Source organism: Rhea pennata, chromosome Z, assembly GCF_028389875.1.
Source record: "Rhea pennata isolate bPtePen1 chromosome Z, bPtePen1.pri, whole genome shotgun sequence".
NCBI classification, from domain to species: domain Eukaryota; kingdom Metazoa; phylum Chordata; class Aves; order Rheiformes; family Rheidae; genus Rhea; species Rhea pennata.
This window is the reverse complement of record NC_084702.1, coordinates 51519826-51544389: the sequence shown is the minus strand read 5'-3', so window position 1 is coordinate 51544389 and position 24564 is coordinate 51519826. Positions and strand designations below refer to the sequence as shown.

General features: G+C 37.2%; 1 long non-coding RNA gene across 1 annotated transcript in view; it reads right to left on the bottom strand.

The window, feature by feature from the left end:
* Positions 1-697: 697 nt before the first annotated feature.
* The window catches only part of LOC134153766 (uncharacterized), a 55176-nt gene continuing 31309 nt past the window's right edge, over positions 698-24564 (bottom strand). The window contains exons 4-8 of the long non-coding RNA XR_009961226.1: positions 14712-14793; positions 12837-12870; positions 4627-4671; positions 3980-4122; positions 698-2391 (exon numbers count right to left, since the gene is read on the bottom strand). This is a non-coding gene — a long non-coding RNA (uncharacterized LOC134153766). The remainder of the gene's footprint in view (positions 2392-3979; positions 4123-4626; positions 4672-12836; positions 12871-14711; positions 14794-24564) is intronic.

Here is a 24564-nt window from a genome sequence, read left to right as displayed (position 1 = left end):
ATTATTTCCTCCCTTCCCTTCAATTCTCTTTCCCATCCTCTTCTTTCACTTACTTTGGTCCCCTTTAACAGCTCACACAGTATTTTCTCCATTTATCTTCTTATTTCCCAAGTATTACCTCTGCCATTTTCTGTCACAACAGAATCTCTATGCCAATAAAATGATCTCACATCATTTGATACATGAAGTCAAATTATAGCAGTCAGTATAAAAAGTGTTCAAGCCAGGGGTTAGTGAATGAAACCTCTTCTCAGCTCATAAATAAAATACTCTGACAATTTTTTCATAGTTTAGTGAAATATACTGTGAAAGGCACTTGGGAAGGGAAATCAGTACAGGTAGTAACATCTTACTTCTGCTTCGTCACTCTGGATTAGAAAGTTCACCTTAAGAGTGCACTTCCACTCTATGATATTTTGGAAACACTGCTAAAATTAATGCAATTCCATCCATAACTGCAAAAGATGAATTAGGTTACCAAGAAGCCAACCCCTTTTCCATGCAGATTAATGCTCACATCTTCCAGTTCTATACCCAAAACATAAATAAGCTAGAGCTAGGTCATAACTATGACAAAAGCTGATTTTGGTGAGCCAAACAGAAAATACTCAAAGATACAGTGAAAGCCAATAATTAACAAAACTCATGGAATGAAGTATATTCATACAAAGTTTTCATTAAATGTCTGTGTATTGAGTTCTTTTAAAGATATTTTATTCATGGACAACATAGCAAGAAAAGAATAGTATCAGTTTAATCTATCCAAGAGAATTTTTGAAAAAAATAGTTCTTGTTATCTTCAATTCTCTGACAAAGATTTACTTCATATAAGTCTAAATAATTTACTGCACAAGGTTATGATACGTACATAGAGTATGTCTTTCATAACAATATAGTAAATTGATTATGTAGGAACCAAATAGGAAGTGAATAAGGTATAGTTAGCTCCAATTGTGTAGTTGTTTTTTAATATGCAGACAAATTTTAAAGACAAGGAAATAATTTAATTTTTAATTTTTTGTTACTTTTGTTGTTCCTCTGTCTGTAATGACATACTATAGGTCATTGGATTTGTCTAAAACTGGAAAAGTATTCTTAATTTCAGTGACAGTACAACAGTAATGCCACAAATATACTAGCATTACTAGCATTAAATATATATCTATATAATACTAACAACAGAATAACAGAATCCTGATAGAGATAAAATTTAAACATTTTGAGCCCCTTAATCATTAAATGGTGGTAACAAGAAAGAGACCAATATCTTTTCTTTCTAACAGTACACTGTTGTTCTCAATGCACATGGCACAATGTAGCCCCCCTACCACTTCAGTCTTCATACTCTCATCCCAGAACTCTTCCTATATCAAAAGCCTACATCAGAAGAATATCTACAAATATTAACAAAATTCATTTTTAAACAACCAGCTGGTAGCACTAATTATGAGTATTTTATATTATACTGCCTTGCGTGGCGCATCTTTAAGATAGCTTTGGTCATGACTTCCATTTATGTTCACTAAGCAGCAGGGATTTATCAGAATGTGTAAGGGGGTCAATATGATTATACAGTGAGTTTCAAGTAACTGTTAGGAATTTTATGATATCAAACTAACTTCGATTAAATATTGAGAAGGCCAGATTCTCTGATGACCTCACTATTCAAGTGGAATGGAGGAAGCGTAATCTTACACCTAGTGTCCATCCAAATCTTCCCAAACTTGTCCTTGCCCAGACAGAAGTTAGATCAGAGAAGGGTCAGTTTGCTTAGAGAGACATAAACCAGCCACCCTCACTCGTGGAGGATTTCAGGATTCTTCTTCTGCAGCGGAATTGGAGATATTTGCCTGTAACGTGTGTCAGAGCCAAGATTTGAGTACTGCATATCCTGCCTCAGCATCCCGTGTGGAGTCCTTTAGGAGCCTATTTTCTGCCATTTAGTGACTGAGAAAATTCAGTGAGCCTCCCCTGCTCTTCATGCAGAGCGCTGGCTGAGAATCACATTTCCCACAGTGTTTGTGAAATACTATTATATTTTTTTTTCTTGTAGTGTCTCCAATCACTGTAATACGGGATCATCATTAGCAGCAGTTAATTATTCAAACAGCATTCGCACATCCGTAAGGGGTTATATAGCTAAGCTGCAGTCAGACTGGTAGAGAACAGCTGTATAGGGAGAATGTATTTGCTCTAAACAAGTTCTCTTAAATTGGAACTAAATAGTCTCTTGCCACAAAATAGAATAAAAGAATCCCTCAATTAAAGAAAGAGATCAGAATTTAACGGCAGTTTTTCTCTGTATAACGCATGATTTGTCAACACATACTGTGAGCTTTTTACTACAGTTTTCTTTTGCAGGATTGGCACAAATAAAGTTCAGAATGAAGCCTGTAAGAGACAAGAATAGATTTTTTCAGTTGAAGAATCTGTTTATAAAATGAATTTCACAAAGGTATTTATTAAATTAACTCAAACTGAATGACTTTTAGGCAGTGCTGCAAGACTTTTTTTTCTTAATAAACGTTTCCACCATAAACAGAATAATATTCATAGTATGAAAGAATTCCTACCGGTGCTACTTACCCCAAAAGTTAACACTTTCCATCAGCTCCTCTGAGGATTTCACTCGTTAACCTATTTTACATAGATTTTACTTTGACACTGTAGTGAGAAACCTTACTAAATAGATAGAGGAGAAAGAACTGGAGAGGAAAACTGGAGATGGCAGAAAGCCAACTGGAGGCAAGGCAGGCGAAAAACAACCAGACAAAGCAAGATGAGAAGACCCAAGAAATAACGATCTGAGTGAAACCTGTGCCTCTATGAAGTCAAAAGCTCTTACAGTCTTCTAATGGTTACAGGATTCACCTCAGAAACACAATCCCGAGACCAGCTCTGCACTGATGGAGCGAGTTTCAGAAAAGCCCAATTCAATCCCAATTCAGTTCACATAACTGAAGAATAATATATATTATATAAAAACTATTTTATTTTGCCAGAGGTGAGTTTAAGTAGATTTTTATTCTATTTCTAAAGTTACCTTCCTATCTTATAAATTTTGAACAGATGCCCATCTGCTGACAGAGAGGACTTTAGTACATTATTTTTTCTCTTCAAATAAATCAAATAATTTTAAAATCTTTTTTTTATGTCAGTATTTAATACCAGGCTAGAAATTTTGTGATTGACTGTTGTAACACATGCTTGGTGCCCTTTTCTGATGACTAGCTGATTATTTGGGGCATTATATTCTTGTAAACATTTTTTAGCTGTTTGTCCTACAAACCACTTGCCTCAAACCCTCGATTAGCTAAGCCATTATTCCCAGTACTGCTGCTGCAGTAGTCTTCTCATTTCCGAGTAAGACATGCTCTCTGTTGCCATGTTTGAGGTGTCCTTGGTTGTGTGCTAACGTTTTGAAGAGGATTTGACCTATGATTTAAAATTCTTGAGGTTTCCTAAGGAATTGGATGATCTCTGAGATTTAAGCAGTGCAGAGCTTCCAGTTTTCCCAAAAGTTGCTATTTTCCGAGGATTACACTACCGGCTAAAATGCTGACATGTTTTCAGGTGAGTGAGGGAGTACTGAGTAAGGCAAGTGAAGTTGGGGAGAATGCGTATTTGTGGGAAAGTGGACAGGAGAAACTGAAAGCCGTAAAACCTTGGTCCCTGATTAGTGCTGTTACTTTGTTCGAGACTGTTGACAGTTCTCAAGGGCAAACGCTTCCTGAATTCTCTTAAATACAGGCTTTCTCTGCACATAAATTTTTGAAAAGGAAGAACGTAAGAGACTTCTTCATGTCATCCTACGCTCTGGTTTCGGCACAAAAAGAAGAAAAGGGAAGGGGAAATTTTTGTGAGTTTTGTTGAGGTTTCTTTTGTTTTGTTTTATCAGCCTTTATGGTGGCTACTTTTATTGTAAAGTGTTAGCGGTGGTCGATGCTTTTTGTAATCGAGCAAGTTGAAAGCAAGTTACCATCTCCGCTGAGCTGCAGTCATTTCTGCCAGGTCAGAAAAGGTCCTTGAAGAGCTTTTTCTCTTTGCCAAGGACAACTGGAAATCAGCACAACCGTGTCACGTGTAATGCACAGACAGGAACAAACTCGGACCATCCCCATCCTTAAGTTTAAAGAGAAGATCTTGTTTACTGACAGGAACTGCTAGTGAGTTATCACTTCTTTCAGGCCTTATCTTTCTGCTGAACTGAACAAAAGTCAGGCAGTGCATTGGGCCTTTTAAGTCTGCAAATTCGGCACTGAATTGACATTGTGCAGGCTTTGATACAAGCTATGCTGACTTTCACCAAATGTGAACCCAGTGGGTAATGACTATGTCTTTATATTCTCAAGTATTTGCAAAACCATCTAATCTCCTTCGTGCTATTTTGTTTTTCAGCTTCAGAGAAATTAAATTCTAAAACTTTTTTACTGAGATAAAAGTATAGGTTTTCCAATAGAGTATTTATTTTCTCAACTATGTTATAGCTGAATAACATGAAAATCTGTTACAGCAAGTGTAGAAAAATAGAGAGAGCAAACTTTCTGTAGTTCTTAAATGTTTAATACCTGATAAAAATATCTAGAATATCTGATGGAAATCAAGCCTTATATGCATTTCTCCTACCTCTCCCAATGCATAGGATGATTCTGGGGACCCATCTCCATAGAGCTAATTGAAAGATCGGAGCTTATGTTACTGAAAAGGTTATGAAATTGTTGCAATATTTTCACTCACCTACTTACAATTAAAAATCCCTGAAAAATATGTCAATACAGGTGAGGAGAAAAGGGAGCTCTCAGCTGTTCAGAGAGGACATCTCCAGTGCATTTACAGAGCAAATTTCATCTGACCACATTATTACATTATTCCATATATTATTATATTATACATACACATAATTATTATATTATATATACATACACACACATATATATTCTATTCAAATTGGTATCATGCTGTCCTCAAATGGAAAGCATAACACCATAATCCAGTGTCAAAATTTCTTGCCTATACACATTTACAATACACAAAAGCTACTTCATGCAAGGTATTAATTCAGTGTTTTGGCAGATTTGTTATAATTTGTATGAAAGTTATTATGAAAAGAGCAGAAGACACTCATCCTGAGCAGATAACAAAGGAAGCACTTCATGAGGCAGCCAAAGGACAGAAAATAAACACAGAAAATTGTCTCATGTCATCTTATAAGCCAGTTAATGTACTGTCATCAACAGCACGGCAAAAATTAGCATGCTTAAAACCTCCATACTTCACTTTAATTAGCTGAACATTTTGATGGGGTTTCACAATTTTAAATTAATTCAGGTGCCATTTAGACTGGAGGGAAAAATTAAGCTTTTATTTGTAATTATAAATTTGTGAACTGTCTATAAACATGAAACTTTAGCTAAACATCACGAAAATGTTTTTCTTACAGAGTTTGATCCAAAATCAGCCAGAATTGACGGGAATCTCTTCAACACCTTCAAGAGGAGGCCAATTGTTTGCCTATGCCTCAAAAAAAAAGCCTTTTGGCAGAAAGCACCAGGATAGTTGGAGAGATGGAAGATTTTCAGGTTGTTATCAGGCACTCTAAAATCTGGAAGGAGTGAAGAGTTTAGGAACTAATGGTGATAACAGCTCTCCACAGATCCTCGGCTCATCAGAGCAGCAACGTGCTTGGATCCTACCCTGTAAGGCAGCATAATGAAGACTGACAGAAAAATAAACTGGAGCTAATGTTGAAAATCATTGTAAAAGAAACAATATAAAAGAAAGAATAATTGAAATAGACAGGAGGCTTGATGCAAAATCTTGTCATACCTAGGTGTCTTTTGGCAGAAAAGTGTCAGCAACCAAAACCTATGAACAAATATTATAAGGTTATTCTCTGAGAGTAGGCGCAGTAAAATCACTGCTGTCAATCAGTTCATATAAATGGTTTCCTTCTTGCAAGTAGTTAAATTATAAATATTCTTGGGGTTATAAAGCTGTTCAAAGAAACAAAATCAAAACCACTCAGTTACGTGCACTTCACAGTTAGTACCCAAATTATTCAAAACAATAAGGAAGTGAACATGACTCATGCAAAATGTCTGAGCAGAGACTAAAGACTTTTAAATTTACGTACTCTAGAAACAGAGAACACCCATGTGAGAGACATGATCACAGGCTAATGCATACTTTCAAGGTAATAATGAAAAAGAATTTACCATCTCTGTTAACGGAGAATAATGCAATGAGAAAAAGGCCTGAAGTTAACGATATATTGCTAGCTTGAAAGTCATGTTTCTACCTGAAAGCTTCACCATTACTGTTGGCAATGCTCTCCCTTTCTGAACTGATATTTATTGTAGCCCTGTAGCCCAGGAAATGTGATACTGCTCTTGCTAGTAACAGCCACAGGCTTTGTGCTGAGTTTGCAAGGCCTCAGGACTGAGCCTGGTCAGACTCGCTTTCTCTCCTCTTGTCCCCACCGTTGCCTGCAGCTTCTTTGCTGGGTTCTTGCTCTAGCTGCAACAGCCGTTTTCCTAATGACCAGGTGGCTGTGGCCAATTTATCTTACTTCTGCTTATCTTTATATAGCATAACCATAGTTTTTACATAGCTGGGGGTAACAAATAGCTATTTCAGGTAGAATGAGATATTTAGGACTCTAACGTAGTATAGAGCTTTACGACTCGGTGATGCAGCGCAGAGGAATGCAGCCTGGTACAGGAGCGGAGGCCTTGGCAGGCGGAGACCCCGGATGCGGTACGGAGGAGGGCAGGCGTGGGGTGATAAGAGACGGGGCACAGGCTGGCACTGGAAACCGCACGGCTACAAACAACTCATCAGTGGTCAGCTAAAGAAATGTAGACCTGGAGCTGGATTGAGCGAAGTTTGGGGTAACAAAGAAAGCAAAGAACAAGTTTCTAGTATAGGTAAATGTGGATGTAACATGGACTTTCAGACCAATGAAGAAAGAGCAATATATAAAGGTTATGTTAGAAAACATACAAAAATATCCCTAGATTAATCAAAAAATAAGAAAGTTGAGGAGGAAAAAGAAACTCCACCAACAGGACACTATTCCCAGTAAAGAAACTGTGAGGGTGCTGCAAACCCTCCCTTTCTTGGGGAAGACTAGTACCATTGAGCTTAGGATTCAGAGGGAAAGTGGAACACCAGACAGAGGGGTAGAAATTAAGACTGTGTATAACAATTCTAATTATAGTATTATTACAGTTGAAATGTTATGATTATTTTTTGTAATGGATTTTTTTGTAATAAAATTCTTTCTTTTCCTTCTTTTCTTTTCGGTAATATTAAATCTGGGCTCATAATAATTTTTCATTCTTGAAAATTTTCGAATTTACTTATTGGCTATGTTTCCTTTTTGCCCATAACGAGCACTAAGAGCAGGGTAAACAAGCCATGTACTTATTTTAATTCTTTTTTTTCTTTAATATCAGGATTTGCAGCATAAGAATTGCTCTGTGAGAAAGACGAAGTTGTTAAATTACTTTCAAATAACAGATTGCATCACTTACCTTTAATACCAGAGATTAGGAGAAAACAACAGCAACTGAGCCAAGGGGGGTACTTAATCTCATCTGAACTTCTACTTAGAAATTAATTAGATAAGACATTAGAGAGACTGTTGTAGGGAATTATTCTGAGTAGTGTTATAAAACACACAGGGAAACCTACTCAGAAGGACAGACTTTCAACTGGGATACACCATCATATTTTAGTGGAGCTGTGCCAGGATACACCTGCTGAGTGTCTGGCTTTGTTAACAAAAACATGAAATCTGGGCTCCACTACTTCTAGATCCTCTGTCAAACTTGTGAGTCTTGGATCCGCCTGAAGTTTCAACACGTTTCTGTTTTTATGTTTCTTTAGAAAACAGATGCTTGTTTACAAATCCTAGGGGACAGTGGGGAGCGTGGGCAGTCCAGCAGCAGGTAGTGTGGATGTAATTGGGAGTGAGCTATAGATTTGCTGATTCAATCAATGCACTCTTTCTGCTCTCAGCTGCTACCTGCTTTTCTAATTCAATTTCCTCTGCCCGAACTTTCCCGTTCCTAGTACAGAGAACACATCTGTTTTAATGCGAGAAAGCAGACACTTTGAAATCTAGAGGTGATTCGCATTTGTTTCAGGGAAAATAGAAGCAAAGCAATCCACTAATTCAATTGCTTGCAAGCAAGGATACTTGGCACCTCTCTGTGCAAAGCCAGAGGGAGAGATCTAGGCACCAGCCCCTGCTCCCAAGACCGTTTCAACGTGGCAGCCCAGAACCCCAGAGGGATTTAAACCCCTGTCAACACTGCTGCTTTTAACAACAGATTTCCACTTCCTGCCTATTACTGAATATTGCCATATTGCTTGAGGGGGGGACCCATGCCCGGGATGTCTGGTCTCCAAAAGCCCTGTCAGAGGAAATAGTCACTGCATATGAGCAGCCTCCTTCCGTCACATGGAGAGGAGATCTGCGTGCCCGGGAGGCGTTGGACGTATCGTGCACTTGCTCTGAAGGAACATAGCCAGGCTTTTTCATTAGGAAAGAAAACTGCCAGGGCTGCTGTGCCTTGCGCAGACCCCAGTCTGTGCTCTGGGAACCACCTTTCAAATCCCATCCCTTAGACAGGGAATTGCCAAAGGTGTTGATCCCAACAGCATTTCAAATCTGAATTGCTCAGCAGAGTCACGAGAAACATACTTTGAGGTACATTTAATGTTCTGTTGAGCATTAGCTGTATGTCAGAAACAAGTGGACTTTCTGTTAATTTTCAGTTCTGCTGGGAATTTGGGGATTTAAATTTTACAGACTAGCAAAAAAATCCAGCCTATGTCATAGTTTATGTATTTAAACCCTTTCATGGATTGTGCTACACCTTGTATAGCTAACTTGATCTATCCTATCAGATAGGAATGCAAAGGTGAATGCATTGGTGAAACGGTCCATGTTAGAGACGGAGTTTGTGCTCCCTGCTTTCTCTAGTAAGAGGACAGATCTGTGCTGTGTTTATAATTGACATTATCCATTATGCTATTAGTGCCAAATTATGCTGCACACAAAAAGCACCTTAGCTCTTAAGGGGTGTATATCAGAACTACTCCTAGTATTTTTTTTTAGTTCACTTTCACAAGGTGTTTTCCTCTGAAAATCAGTAACAAAAATGCAGTACGAATATTTAGTACTTGGTTAGTACTGTGTTATCTTCTACATTACTCTGAAAAACAGAGTGGAAGAGGTTGAAATGTTTACTTTAAATCTAATTACTTTTGTTTCAACACTTCCCAGTAAGCAGCCTAAACCTCTCAGAAACATTTTCAGTTCTGAAGTGGCCAGGTGTGCCAGGGCATCTGCTTGCCCCAGGCTGGGGGGCATCAAAGCAGTTCTCCACAATGTTGCTACTACAGGTGGCATCACTTGTGCGGTCCTTCACATTTAGTCACTGGTTAGAATGAAGTATTATCAATATGAGAGAAGCATACAGCTAAAGCTGCTGCAAGACTGAAATCCGTTTCCCAGAAAATGCTTTACCTAATCACCTTCTCCCCTTTATTTGTTTTACACAATTATCAGTTTTAAAGTTGGTATTCTTCTAGTGCTGCAGCTTTTCTGATTTCATACTGACTAATGCCCATCTTCTTGTCGCACAATGCTATTATACAGAGCTAGCCATGTGTCTGCCTGTCTGAATATCTTCTGACACCTCTGCTCCTCACAACTTCTTCTAATAAGCAGTTCACACACTGAGAAATGAGCAGGTAGAAAAAAAACACTCAAATGAAAGATAAACCTAAGTGAGGATCTCTGGTGAATTTAGGAGGACTCTGTTTCACACAGCACTGCCCCTCAGTTTCTCTCCTGTAGAGCCATGTCAGTGATTAATCCTAAAGAGATGATTATTACATTTCTATAAAGTTTGAGAACCAAGGGAGAAGGTAGATGCCATCTTTCCAGATACTTTTCTCTACACAGAATGTTAATTTTCCTATCCCAGTGAAAATTCAAAGCTGCCTGAGAAACAAAATCTGGGTCACAATTTCAGAATCCAGGTTTTGCTTTTCGATGGAAGCAAGAAATAAGAAGTATTTCAGATAAGTTAACGGTTCAGAGATCAGAAAGGAAATGAATTCAGCAAGTACACATAGAATGAGATCCAGAGAAGCTTTAAAGAGACCTTACAATGAATATTGAATACACAGTCCAGAGATTCCCTTTTCCAGTAACTGCAAAGCCTGTCAGCTGCCTGCATGAACTCAGTGCTTTCATTTTGAATAGCAACTTTTCCTACCTCTAAAGGAAGGCTTCCCTAATTTCTCTGAGGTACTCTCATCTGAGAAGCTAAATATCTAAGATCCAAGGGTATCCATAGGTGAGTTGGAAGGCCACTCAAACTAGGTAAGTAGCAATGTTGATATAATGCCAAGCACGTGCTCTTTTGCTTGCTCTCTTTCTAGCCTGACTGCTCTTGCACTCCTGAATTGGCAGTGGCCAAATTTCAAATGTGTGCTGTTCACAGTCCATCCTGAAGCTTCGTGCTTACAGCTCTCTCCTGTGAAGTGGGTTTTAATCGTCTCCAGAAAAGAAAGCCCCGAGCCAATGTCTCCCAGTTCTGTACAAATACTCTAAAGAATAAGCAGGTGTATGAAAAGCACTCCAGCATCACTACCTGCGTGAGCTATAGCTACATATTAAAAAGAGGTACCCTGGTGTTTTCAGGCATCTATTGTCAGAACCGCTTCTGCGTTCTGAGTGGACAGTGACTACCAAGTCCGAGGTTTTCAGCAGTTCAGACACACTCCTGTACTCTGTGCTGGCTATCTCCAGGTAGTTCTCAGTTGTATCCATTTGCATGGATCTTCACTACCTATTCAGTCCTTACAAATGATCAGTACAAATTGTCCTTCAGAATGGCAAAGCATCTCCACAGTCTTTGTGCCCAGCTGTTTCACAGAATTACCTTGCTGGACTAGAGACTACATTTTTTAAATACTGTGAAACCTATGTGAAGGTGTCCAGTGAGTCTATCTGACCTCATCTTAAATATCTATGTTCTTTAAAAATATCTGGTCCTTAGGACTTCCAGTGTTCAGCATAGCAGAATCTAAATCACATGAAAATTTTTAGTCTTTTTGCCAGTAGGTGTTCCTATCTCTGGTCAGCATGGAATTCTTCTGTCATCTCTCGCTCCTTTTTTTTAGCAAGCTCTTCCTCACTGTTCTAAACACAGTCTGTCATTTTGGCCCTATCTTTGGCTAAAGGTTAAAAAAACTCTTCTGTCTGATGTTGATCAGCCGGCAGGGAATGCTTATAGCATCAACTAGCCAGTCTCTACTTTACCTCCCAAGAAACAACAGATGTAAGTTTCTGAGCCAGCCTCCCACAGCCTGGAGGGCCTGGGATTTACAGCTTATTTGAACTCTCCCAGATGGTAGCACACCAGGGTGCTGTAACATCACACTAGGTGGCTATTCCAAAAGACACTTCCTCATACTGATTTATTTGTTCTCTCAACTTCAACAAGACTTTGTGTTTGTGTCTCTCTGCTCTCTGGGATTTTCCCTCCATGTCTTAAAGACTGGAAAATTTATGCCACAAACCATTCTTGTCCACCTAACAAAACATATACATCTAAACAAACAAAAAAGCATATGGTCAGATGGATTAGATCTATTAGATATTTCACGTATGAGTAGTGGAAGACCTGGCAAATGTTAACCAGACCAAGAAGTACCTTCTGAGAACTATCTGTATTATTTTTATCTCATGTGCTCTGGTTTGGATGAAAGGAGGAGCACAAAAGCCCATGCAGAAAACTTGAAGAAGGTCAGGTTATCAGATATGCTCTGTGAACAGTAGCACTGAATAGTAAGGTGAATGTCTACAGGTAAAAGAATATACATGGATGGCTGGGAACTTAGATTTTGTAGTCCTTACTTTTATGCATTTTATTCAGGTATGATGTGTGCAGCAGTCACAATAGCTTGCCAGCAAAATTATTTGTGTCTCAATTATATGAAACATTCTGTTCAGAAATAACACAGCTTATAGAATTTGGAAAACACTTAAGTATTTGACCTCAGAGGATCAGTCTGACATTAAAAGCAAGGGAGACATGCAAACACACACTATGTGTGTATTTATATAAAAATAAATCATCATAGAGCCCTTTCCTGCACAGTTCTTGATAATTCCTTTAGTCTTAATGTGTTAGCACAGAAAATGAGGAAGCAACTATCAGAGGATGAAAGGATAAATAGAAATCCATACAACTAAATGAGGTGTCAGGAAGCCCCATTCTTTGCACAGTTTAGTTTTGCTTTGACAATCTCCTGGGAGGCTCTTGAAGACACTGTTAGCTTGATACCAGCCTTATCACTAGGAGCCAGGACAATAGATTGGAAGAAGAAAAGCGAAGCCTGAATATATTTATGAAGGAAGAAAATGAAGAAAAAAGAAGAAAACTAAAGAACACTTTCAAAGCAGCCTTCTCAATAAAAAAAAAGAAAAAGAAAAAAAGATGTATTACTTCACTGTGGTGCACAGTTTGTTTCAGAATGCGAGATTTCATGTACTGTGTGTTGCTTAATTCAAATATATTCCCTTATCTAATAACAAAATTCTATGAACAGCAGCATAAAGTGATAGATATTGAACAGAATTTCTAGACATATCATGAAAGATTTACAGTTATTAAAGTTTGTTACTCCATTTTATTTCTTCTTTAGAAATTAGTTTTTGCAAAATAAGAGCTGGTTTATTTACTTATTTCCTATGCCAATCTACAAAAACCCTTCTCCTTTCTTCTCTTTTATTCCTCTGGAACTGTTACCTGATTTAGATGTCCCCATCCTCTGAAACGCCATCTGTAAATATCAAAAGGCATGAAATTAAATACCCTTTTCAATTTTAATTCTTCTTCTAAAAACTTCAAAACATTTTGTTAATCCCCCTGTGGTAAAATCTCCCTCATTCCTTTGCAAAATTACTAACTAGGAATACATTACTTTCTTCAGGGCTGGGATCAAGGGAGATCCAAAAAATTGGTTTCTCCCAGAAAGTTCATGACTGAACTAGTAATAAAACACAAAGCTTATCATAAACTTTCATGATAAGATGTCTCTCCATCGCATTTACTTAGAGTTGCCATGTCTCTAGACAAACTCTTCCACTGGCTATTACTCAAAAGCAAGAATACCAGAGCCATGATAAAAAACTTCACACAGAGAGAAGCTAGGAAGCAGTTGCCACCACTTCACCACCTCTCATACCGCTCTGAGTATCATCATCTGGGTGAGTTAGCTGTTGTGGGGAGTCCATCAAGCACAACACCAGGAACACACCTCGACCTGAGAGTCCTGCAATTGCTTGCTTTAATGTAACTATCTGATGAAGTTCCCCTAAAATGGCTAAAATGTTAGCTGAAATACAGCTCTCAGTTTTAAAACAAATTTTTTAGTATTGCAAAATGTTTGTCTGGTTGTTCCTCCCATAGCATCCACCTAATAGCTATTTCTTCTTTCCTGCTAAATTTAAGGTCTGAAAAAAGTTATATTCTCTGCCAAAGCACTCATTTCAGTCAATCACATTTTTGCATGAGAAAAAAAAAAAAAACTACAGGGTACTGTCCTCATGAACTCCAAGTATCTTTCAGATCTTAAGACTAAGAACAGTTCATGGCACACACAAATCAAGTTGCTATCTCACTTGATTAAAACCTACACTTTTAAAACTAAATTGCTACTGTAGGCAAGCTAATGGACATTCTAGTTTTTAATATATCTACGCATAGTTTCCACTCTGTAAATCTCATCTCTCTTTCTCCTTCCTCAATAATTTGACAAAACATTTGTTAAGTATTTCAACTGCACATTTAATGGGAAATATAGAATTTCCAGTTGGACCAAACACAAGACAGTCTAGTCCAGTATCCTATCTCCATGAGTAACTAGTATTACCTCTTTCATATCTGCAGGAAGAATCCAGGAATGACCATGTCAGAATTCCTTTTTTTTTTTTTTTTTTTTTTTTTTTTTACAGACATTGGCAAACCCTGACAAAATATTTAATATACCTTCCACTAAATATATGCTAGCAGAATAAAAGCTTTCAAAAATATTCAGCCCTCTAGGAATTAAATTTTTGGCCCTGTGGCATCTTGTCACAGTATTCTAAGAGAAAAAATAGCATTATAGATTTCCTTTCAGTCACACTAAAAGACTTCATTGTTCTTGTGCTATAGGACAGCAGAAGATCTACCTAACCAGGCTCAATGTTATCTACTTTTATTATATTATCATGTACTTATTCTGTGATATTCTGATGTAAAACACTGCAACTGCATTACCCAAAGTAAACAAATGCACACCCAAATGGCTAATCATAGTAATTTGAATCTTATTTCCTCAGTGACTGTATTCTTGAACAAAATTTCATGATAAACTTACCCAGTTTCAAAAGCCAAATTATCATACTACCTTCAATACATTCAAATAGTACATCTGAAATCAATAAAAGTATCTGAGGATTTTAATCCACATATATACACATACATGCATATATGTGCGTGTATATATGCACACATATATGTATGTATATATGTGTGCATGTGTGTGTTTATATATATATATATAAATATATATAAAAATTGGGAATCCTAAAAGCACTTTCTACATCCTGTTACAGATATACATGCTGGCAAACTCACCTCTGTGCTAGAAAGAAAGCTCTTTACAGGAGTGATTTGCAGTGAACTCCGGTTCATTCACAGTTTGGATGGTCAAGGTCCCCTTGACGGACACAAGGAAGATGTCACAATCATGAAAAGAAAGGTGTGAATTAAAGGAGAAAAAACATCATGAAGAGACATACTTTGCCTCAAAATTGTGTAACAATTTTCTTTGCTTGGAATAAAAGTATTAGTTAAGTGGTTGATTTATTTAATATCCTAACTAGATCTGCAGAAAAAAGAAATTAAGAGAAAGACTACAAAATACTACCAGACACAAAAATCTCTCAACAAGTAAAGCTGATTTAGGAAGTTCTTTAAACAAAGAAACAGTTTTCTAGAAGTTCTTTACAATTAATTTAACACATATTGGTAGATTTTGTCCTGTCTGACCAGGTGTCTGAGGAATAGCCTTCAAAACAAAGTCATACATTTTTCTTAGTATTTGTACCAAGGGATTTTGAGATTTTGGAGTGATTGAATTTCATAGCTACAACTAAAGTCTAAAGTCTTTCCATGGATCACTCACAACTTGCTAATATATTTCCAGAACTCAGACTTACAGACGTTAGGCATTCTGAATTAAAAGTGCAATGAGAAGTAGAACACTTCTGTGCATATTATTTTTATTCAATACTTTATGTGCCTGGAAGAAACTGGGTATGTAGAGAACTTAGCAAGGTATTTGATTTTTCATCATAATACATTGACAGTAGAGTTTCATTTGCATCTTTAACTCATTGAAAAGAAAAAAAGCCCAAGACATTTTTGGCTTAACAGCTTTGTAGCATCTAGGAATAGGGTGAGTAGTCTGCAGCTGAATAACATTGTTTGCCATAGGTTTTATTTTCATTACAGTGTCTTGACAGTAAAACCACTTAGCTACAAATTGATAGAGAAACAAGTAAAGGACAGAACGAAAGCGTGTGCTCGAGCCCAAGGCACAGATCTCATCTTACTGCAGGATATTACCATTTTAAACAGCTGTATCTATTGAATCTCAGCATGCAACCAAGCCCTTGATACCTCTATAACATTTACATTTTAAAATTTTGCTCTGTGTGTGTGTGTTTCCTAATGATGTCCATAGAGCCTTCCTCCTAAACAACCCCACAGGAGTTTGCATAAACTAGCCTGTCACTGAAAAAAGATATCATGAAGGTCAGTGAAAGCAGAGCCTTACTAAATCAGAACAACATATAAAAGCATGAGTAAGACAGCCTGAATAGACTAACAAATTCATCACAAAATAGTGATGAGACACTGAGAACACTCATAGCTTGGCGTGGGTATGCAGGTACAAGGGGGGATATTTATCAATAGCAGAGATATGCATTGAAATTTGAAGAAGAATTATGGTCTTCTAGGCTGTTCTCTCTCCTGTTAGTATCTCATTCTTTCCTTCCTTCCTATCTCAGATATTATTTTGTCATTTTTAGTTATGGGGGGAGAGCCAGTGATTTCTTGCCCCTGAATACCAACTTTGACGAAATTCAGTCTTAAACTACCACTGCAGTGTGATAAAGGAGTCTTGATACTTCAGGGCTTTGCTAATTTCCTTGTCATGCAGGTCACTCAGACTCAGAAAACCAAAAGTCACAAGAGGCTGCATCAAAATGTTCCAGCAGCCAGACAGAAGAGAAATACATTCACCTTTAAGGAAATTTCTTTGAAACAAAAAGATGTTGTAATAACAGAATATTTCTGACATTCTGCAATGCATAAAATAAGTGTCATTTCAATACATACACTATATTAATGCAGTTGTATTGAGGTCTCCTGACTAAAAAAGAAAGATAAAGACAAACTCAGGGACAACTGTGTTACTGACACAAATGTAAAAAGAAGGCTAAGGATGCAAATTTGAGCAGTCACAAACAACTAGTAATAATGAAGGAGAGGGATTATAGTCCTATGCAGTGTACTTTTAAATCTGTGCCTGGACAGAATACACCCAGTACAATATGTCAGTCAACCATACATCTAAAAGTAGGAAAGAATTAAAAAAAAAAAATACCAATAGCCCTGAAATCCCATGTTGCAGACAGGAATGATACTATGTACGTACATTTGCTTTGTTAGTATATCACTCTAGTTAAACTTCATCTCTATATCATCTAGTATTGCAAACTGAAAATAAAGATACATCTCACTGTCATACCTCTTCAAAACAGCATTTGAGAAAACTTACTCATGATTTGCATTTAATGGTATAAAGATGACTGTGCTCTTTACCTTCAAAACAAAGATTAAACTCTACATGATTTATAATCTGGTCTGAAGTTACAGATCCTTTGACCTTATCCTCCTTTCACGTTTTTTTTTTTTTTTTTTTTAAACCAGCAAGTGTTTCTTCTTGTTCATACTCATAGAATCATAGCTTAAGCATCCCTGGAGGTGCAGCAAGAGGTTATGTAATCCAACTCTTCTTCTGAATTATTCTGCCATCATTTCTGGCAGAGCTATGCCTGACCTGATCTTAAAATCCCCAGGGAACAAACATTTAACAGCGTTCCTACACAAACGAATCCCTTCCAGGGCTCCATTGTATTTTCCGTGAGGATTCTTTTTATACGCTACAATTATGCTATCGTTTTTGTCCCAGCCACAAAAGAAAAATAATGGTTTATTCCCTTTCTTATATGGTGCTATATTTCAGGCACGGTCCCTCAAAGGTACCTCCCATGTAAAGCTGAGCTTCCTAACATCCACTCCATGTCTTTTGGATATTGCTGTCTATTCCCAGTTCCATGTCTAGGGCAGGTAACTGTACCAGGAATTGTTTCAATATTCTGCCAGCTCTGTATTTTTCCAGAGTACCATACTTGTTAACGCGGCTGGAATACCTCCCTCCATCTCTGATATTTGCCTGGACAGCCTTGCTGAGGGACTTTGCTTCTTACTGCACCTCCTTTGACACCCTAGTTTTGTTAAACTCCCAACATTGAGGCTTTTGTGCTATGGTTCCCACCCTTTTACACAAAAATGCAGCTCTTCAGCACAAAGGCAATGAATTAGTCATTTATTATTTATTATGCTCTTTTGGATATTTTGGCATAAATAATTATATAGTGTTATATGGTTGAAGGAGAAAGTTTTCACTGTAAATGAAATATTCAACATGGGAATAAAGGGTTTTACTTTACTGTAGGGAATATTTTGCTCTTCTTCTAGACTTCCCTGTCCAAACACTTAATCTTTTTTTACTATCAGAAAATTACGGCTAATCAATCTATCAGATGAATCATTTATAAGGATATTTTTAAATAGGACCCAGCAAAGGGTTTGGCAATACAGACATCAGTGGAAAGACAACTTTCTGGCCATAGGCCTCATTAAAATTGCAGAGAATTCAAGAAACCTTTGCCAGGGTAAATCATTACAGTCCTTTCGAGACAACATTCTGGTTGTTCTGTGCAGCAGCACAGAACACACTGTCCCACAGGTCCAGCTCACCCAGAAAAAGGAAAATAAGAGATTTTTAAGTTAAAAAAAAAAAAAAAAAAAAAACATAGTATCCCTTTCGCTGGCAAGTTCTTTGACTGTCAGTGAATATTTCATGCTCATGTAATTGGATATAATATTCTGAGCTATTTGAACTGGGTTTTATTATTCTGTTCCCAATTCAACTATTACAGAACCAGTTAGAGCCACAAAAGTGCCATTAGTGCAAGTTCATCCTCCTGGAAATGTAGGAAGATTTTTCCTCCTTCTAAGCATCCAGTTACCCCATTAAAAATGGTTCCAAGAAATGAGAATTTCAACACTTGAAACAGCTTGTCACCAAAAGCCTTAAAAAAAAATAAATAAAAAAAAAACACTGTTCAGCCTATGTTATGAGACAATAACTTCCCAGTATTTTCACTCAGTCTCAATTCCCTTAGGGGGAAAAAAAAAAAATCACTTCCAAGAAATTCAGCTCTACAAGTATAAGAGGCAAGGCTTACACTGTGAGCTGCAAGGGAGCACGCTCCTTCACAATTTTATGTTGTCTAAGTTACTACCACATTTTTTTATACGGAAAAATACCAGTGTCAGTTTAAAACTAATCGCTTTGAGAGGCAAGTTAGAAAAGTGGCAGGCAAAGTTGGAGCTAACATGTCCCCTTCTCTTCTGGGAGGGAGAAGAAGTGATATGGCAGACGGCGGCGGCAGCCATCCTACGCAAAGCAGAAACGTTCTCAGGGACCGTCCCCGGGTGCGGGGAAGATTCGCCTCGTTCAAAAATTCAAATCAACTTTTAGCACCAGCTCCACAAACAGTTGTGACACCTCAAAGTATTTTGAGCCTCTTGAGCTCAACTTCATGCCTCAGGGAATCATTCTTATCAACAGTCTAGTTGTCTCTGGTCACAAAAACACTTGAAGAAATGACACTATTTGAATACACCCAGGCTTTCTAAAATTGTCTATGCCCGGGGTTTAAAGTAGACCATGAAGCTATGGTTTACTGTCTCTCTTAGGGCACAGTGGCATCTAGTGGTTCTACACTGAGTGGATTCAGTAGCTAAAATGAATATAAAAATAGACTGTGTCCATAATTTCATATAAAATTATTGATATTTACACAACTATGCACTCAAAGGTAAAATTTTCAAAACAGTTGGGGCTTGATATCAAAGAAGAATTTTCAGAGACAAGTACATGCATAAACATCTTCCTGAATATGGCATGAGGGACTTGAAGTATACATGTAATTTAAAATAGACACTTAGAAATACTGGGTACTCTGTTCCATGCTATAGTTATACTTCTTGCTACACGCAGACACTTAAACCCACTTAATTCTTGCAGTTGCATATTGCCTATGAATATATTTATATTGTGTTTAAATGCTTTCTTCACTAGAGATCTAGATCAGTGCTGCAGGAAATGAGAGGAATTTGAACACTTACACTTTTCTGTAACTTCAGTTAACTTCATTACTGTTTACAGTAATGTAAACTACAATTTAGTCAACTTCATTAAAAAAACATGTATTTCTGAGTTGCCTAGAATGGGACTACAGCAGTTAGCCAAAACTAAAACTAAACTAAAAAAAAAAAAAAAATCTATTAACATGAACGACTGGAAGATTTTTGTAGTTGTATATTTGAGAAATGGCGCTTACTAGTATTATTATACTTATTACATATACTTATTATGTCGTCTTCAGTTTGTTAAAATTCAGAGATTTCTGCCAACATTTATCATGATGTTGATAAGAGCACTACTGATATTGTAGCTAAGTCGACCAAGAAAGTATTTTGAGATTATTGCACAGACACTAAGGCAGAGACTTGTCTGATCCATGACTAAGTGTAACTAACCTTCTGAGAAAGAATTATACTCCAAAGTTATCACTTTCATCTTAATGAAAGAATAAAATATATCTTTCCAGAGCTGTTTTTAATGCAGATCACATTAGAGTCCTATCTAAGTGAAAAGGAAAATATTTCAATTTCATTTTGAAGTCAGTAGTTGGTCGTCTTTACTAATTGAAATTCTGTTTCTTTTCATTAATAAAGTCAACTTTCAGGTAACGTCCATGAGCATCTTTCTGGTTTTGACCATTTGCTTGTTAGTGCATGGCAGGAAAATTAAAATGACTGAGATAATGACATTCATGCTACACACCCATTAACATTAAAATAAATATTGTTGGTAACTATTAAATGATCTATTTTCCCCTTGAAACGTGCATGCATGTCCTATGGGAGTTTATGAGAGCTAGGTGAGGACAGTTGACAGTTAAGGGAGAAAAGACCTCTATATGTAAAGCAAGGGATGTTTCAGTGTTTACGGTAAAATAATTTAGTCATATACATATACAGATTTATATATGTGTGTGTGTGTATATATATATATATATGTATAATTTATTTTCAGGTAGGGAATTACAAGAAAGCAGTAATCATGCTTCTGTGGCTAATGGAAGCATCATCAGTGCCTCATCAGCTTCAGCCTCCGTTTCTCTTGTTATATACAAGTTTCTACATTATCCTAATAAGGAAGGGAGAATAAAAGCCTTCATTGTTACGGGAAACACAATAAATGCTACAAATCACTGATTTGGAGCTCTGCCTTTCAGAACTCTTATGATTTTGGCTGCCATATTAAAAATTTGGCTGCCATTTTGGCTGCATCATTAAAAAAAAAACTATGAAAATGAACTAACAGATTTAGAGTAAGTAACTGATAGTGAGTTCAATGCTACAGATTCTAATACACTTCCTTAGGCAAAATTAAAGCTGGAGAAGGAAGCACTGTTATACAGGTGAGGAAAAAGTTATTGTTCTTCAAATCCTCTTTCTTCTACAAAATTACACGTTCTGAACTCAAAGCAAGATGTTTGATGACAAACACCTCTGCTCACAGCCGATACTGTTAAAACAGTGCCTCAAGCTACACACACAGTCATAAAGCCTTGTCCTAGACCTCTTGCCAGAAATAAACTACAAAGCCTAGTGCCCCTTAATTTACCTGGGGATCCTTTCTGTTCTTCCCACAGCATTTCTGATAGCGCAACGGTCCCTATTCTTTTTCTGGTGAAGGACTCTGTTTTACTTTTGCCAGTAAATAAAGAAGGAAATCTGGCCCAGTATGAGCTGAAACACACTCATAAATTATGACTTTTTAAAACTATGTATTTGTATTAAGGTAATCTACAGGGGACGAGTCAGAGATGAGACTCACTCTGTCGGATCACAAAACAGAAGAGCTGTTCCAGAACTTCTCCCTCTGTCTATCCTCAAACGGGGCATACATACAGCAGCAGCATCTCTAGATATATCTGGATTGGGTTTTAATCTAGTTGCTCTAATCAATAAAGAAACAACAGTATAAAATTTAATATGAATATCTAAAGAGGACAAATCCTTACTCAGGCAATTAATTCATGGTAAGGCTAGTTCTGCCATACGTTATACACTGCTGCTAGGTTAGATATATAAAAGCTGACAAAGAATCCTTTACACAAATTGCAGGTTTAGTTATACTGCAGATATTTACTAAAATAAACTATATTTAGCTTCACTTAGCCGTTTTTTTTTTTTAATACAGTTCTCAAAAAATGCAAGTGAAATGAGAGTATGCAGATTTGGATGCCCCTAGTTAAAAATAACCCTAGTTTTTAATCAAGTAAATGAAATAAAATCAACTTCAGCAGAGAGATTCAGAAAGATACTATGCAAAATTATTATAGATTTTACTTAATGCTTTAATCTGAACTATAGTCATCTAATTTATCTTCAGAAATTGTTGGGCTTTGGGACCTGATATCTTATAGTACATTTAAACTTCATAAGAATAGGAAGTTTGTCATTCCTGCAGAGAAGGCATTTAATTTTAATATCTACTTTCTAATCAAGCTTTCCTCTATCTCATCATGACATACATACCTGTGTGTGTGTGTGTAAATAATGCTCTTAAAGTACAGAATATGCACCCCTCATATTTATCTTCCTTGAGCTCGAACGCTGAGCTGACAGAGAGACTGTAAACCAGGTTCATAATGGCTGCATTTTCACTTACATACTGGATCATATTACAAAGTTCTGTTTTATACCTTCTGCCTGTTTTTTCCTTCCATGCAGAGGGCGACTAGTATATGTCCAGGTCTTTTCCCAAGGACAGGCCACACAGTCAAATCAAAGAACCTTAATAAAAACACAGCCACTAGAACCTTGGGTGCAGTAATGCTCAGTATTCGGTATATGCCTAACTACACTATTTGGGTCATGTATTCAGGCTCTCTAAAGAACAGGAGTGATTTCAAAACAGGAAGACACCACCCAATTTGTCTGTTCTAGGTAGAAACGTATATTCGTGTGTCATACCAAGATGTAACACATTTACTTCACGTATGCAGAGCCTCAGAGCTACAGGTCTGACAGTTCCCAGAAGCATGGGAAATCCTACAGAACTACTGAAGATCTGGTCTGTGACTCTTAGACTGGGATTATCCTCTCTAAAGGTCTGTCCTTCTCATCCAAAGGAGAGAAAAAGCCAGAGCACCTGTTCCCATTGAGGAGCTGGATAAAAAGAACTCCCTTAGGGAGATTTAGTAGAGATTAACTGTGTTTTGTGCAAAGTCTAACCTTTTAAGCATACTGTGAGGAATTTCACTGAGTCAGATCTCTCAGACAAGATAGAAAGTCCTCAAGATATCTGGAATGATGGTTCTCTCTTTTGAGTCCTTGGTAATAAATCTATATCTGGTCACCTGTAAGGTACTTTCAAATTCATAGTAATAAAGGTCATTCAAAGATATTGGAGTAGGTGCTTCAGTAAGCTTTCCCCTTAACCTCTTTCTTCTGTTAAAATTTCTTCAATGTTGCTCTCTATCAAAAGGCTGGCATACATATTCTGACTAAACTCAGATTAAAGTATGTCAATTCCAAACCTCTTTCTAGACCTATTTCTAACTAACAGAAAAACTAGAGAAAAGAAAACAGGCTTCCTATCATCTATCAACTTGTTTCTTCCTCCCCAAGAGCAGCAAGGAATACCTGTGTTCCAAAATCTGCACTCTTGTTTTGAAGAATTAGGACTGAAACAAAGAAAACATAAATGGCTTCTGTGCATGAGTTCTCCAGTCTGACAGAAAAATAGCTCATGCAAGAAAAAAGCTTACACTCCAGGCACATGAAAGCATAGTTAAAGTTATGCTCCGTCTGAAGTTCAAAGTGGAAGAACTTCCATATGGTACAACATACAGGAGGATGTCTTAAATTGCCAGTGCGTGGAGAACTTGTTTTAACTCACTGCTATAACTGAATAATTCTAAGTGAAATTTAAGCTCCTATCCCAAACATTACTTTCAAAGTTTTTCCAGAATAGGACTTAGCTGTTCTTCTATGGCCACAAGTTCCTTCTCATTCCACAACAACCACCAGTCATGACAGGCATATTCTTTACAGAAATTAGACTAGACTACATCTAGTGTGAGGCTTGCACACACCAACAAGTGTTCTTTCAGCACTGGCTTACAGTAGAGGAAGTCTGCTCCATTATAATGACTTAATTCCTCTTCAGCCCTCTGAAAAAAGTTAAGGTTTTTTTTCTTCTCCTGTCCTCCCGTTCATCCCAAATTCCTGACTCTGGCAGTATACGTTATAGTCTCCTTCAGATGGAAGCTAACTTTCAGAGTAGATCTTTGCCTAATGTTTATTGTATGGCTGAATACAGTAGTCAGCCATTCATGTATTTCAATGACACATTAAATAGAATAAAGCATAGGAAGAGGAAAAAAAATGTTGCATGACCATCAGCATCCCATACACAAGGAACTAAGAATTTTTGAAGTGAGAAGAGTTACGTACTTACCAGCAAAAGACAAGGATTTCCATGGCTCATAATCTATACACCGATAGCTAGCTACTCTGTAGTTCTTAGTCGAATCACAGACTATTATATTTTTCCTCACCAGCATATAATAGTATTTTCAAAAATTGCTAGTATAGAGTAAAATTAAAAACAAACAGAAGACAAAATAATAGTTGTAATTTCCTGAGAAAAGATGTGAAGATGCACTCCACAAGCTCCAGTATGCATGAGAACTTATTAATGAGATTTTAATTGGATACCTAGAGATTAACAATTAATACAGTTCATCAATCTGAAAACAACACTGACTACAAGTACAGCCACCCCTATTCTGTATTAAATCTCTAAGATTTTCAATGCCTGAGGGCACTAAGTCTCAGCTTAATGCTAGAGAAGGTGAAACAAACCCACCTTCCTCAGCCCCTTGCCTTCCTGTTTTGCCCACTGCCTTTTAGAGTGAAGAGCGAGGCCAACAGCCATCCATTCCTTCCCACATCTGAACACAGCACACTAGATAAAACTAACGTA